Here is a 1,361-nt window from a genome sequence, read left to right on the forward strand (position 1 = left end):
CCCAGGGTCCTGGGATCGAGCCCCATATCGGAGTCTCTGCTCAGTGGGGAGCCTGCTTCCCTACCTCTCTCTCTGCCTGCCTCTCTGCCTACCTGTGATCTCTGTCTGTCAAATAAATAAATAAAATCTTAAAAAAAAAAAAAAAAAGAAAACCGTAGAGAGTTAGTAACTGACACAAGCAAAAGCCAAGTGGTGACATTTATCAATTTTCCAGAGTCTTGCTTTGCGGGGTGTCTGAATGCATTGCTGGCCGTCTCCGCTCACATTCACTGGAATAGGTTGTGGCAGAATTTAATACACAGCTTGCTTCTTCCTGTATTTCTTTGTAAATTCTTAAGCATTCTTACAGAATTTTTTTAAGGTTCTTAGAGGATTCTTCAGCTAGGTGAGCCCAAAGTGGGTGCTGGGGCTGGGGGTCGTTCACCTGTGCTATGGGGGACTGGATTACTTGGACGGTTTTGGTTGCTGGCTTCCAGTTTTCAGTGCTAAGTACTGGCAGAGAGACCTACCCCTTTTCGTGGATGTCCGGGTGATCTTTGTTTTAAACGTGATCTTCAGTGGTTTGAATGGGTACTCTGCTGGAAAGTTGATTTTGATTCTGAAGGTCCCCTTATCATATGGAGGGCTGTCAGGAACAATAAGCCCTTGCCAAGGCAATAAATTAGCTTCATCAACCTGGATATTATGGGAGTTTTTCATTCCACATTTGCATATTTTTTTTTTAAAGATTTTATTTATTTGATAGAGACCACAAGTAGGTAGAGGCAGGCAGAGAGAGAGAGGAGGAAGCAGGCTCCCCGCTGAGCAGGGAGCCCGATGTGGGGCTTGATCCCAGGACCCTGGGATCATGACCTGAGCCGAAGGCAGAGGCTTTAACCCACTGAGCCACCCAGGTGCCCCCACATTTGCATATTTCTTCAAGCTCCTTCATCAGCCTCCTACTGGCTGCCATCTTGGATCTGCTGCTCTGCCTAAGTCACATCTTCTTTATCCATTTATCTGCTGAAGGACATCTCAGCCCCTTCTACAGTTTGGCTATTGTGGACATTGCTGCTATGAACATTGGGGTGCAGGTGTCCCTTTATTGCACTACATCTGTATCTTTGGGGTAAATATCCAGTAGTGCAATTGTGGGGTCAAGGGTAGCTCTGTTTTATATTTCTTGAGGAACCTCCATACTGTTTTCCAGAATGGCTGTACCAGCTTGCATTCCCACCAAAAGTGTAAGAGGGATCTCCTTTCTTCACTTTCCTTGCCAACATTTGTTGTTTCCTGTCCTCTTAATTTTAGCCATTCTAACTGGCATAAGCTGGTATCTTCATTGTGGTTTTGATTTGTATTTCCCTGATGACAAGTGATGT

General features: G+C 45.1%; 1 pseudogene; it reads right to left on the reverse strand.

The window, feature by feature from the left end:
* Positions 1-291: 291 nt before the first annotated feature.
* LOC111144306 lies at positions 292-952 on the reverse strand (annotated as a pseudogene).
* Between the last annotated feature and the right edge of the window lie 409 nt (positions 953-1,361).

This window comes from Enhydra lutris, unplaced genomic scaffold (assembly GCF_002288905.1).
Source record: "Enhydra lutris kenyoni isolate GAN:26980312 unplaced genomic scaffold, ASM228890v2 scaffoldscaffold10, whole genome shotgun sequence".
Taxonomy (NCBI): domain Eukaryota; kingdom Metazoa; phylum Chordata; class Mammalia; order Carnivora; family Mustelidae; genus Enhydra; species Enhydra lutris.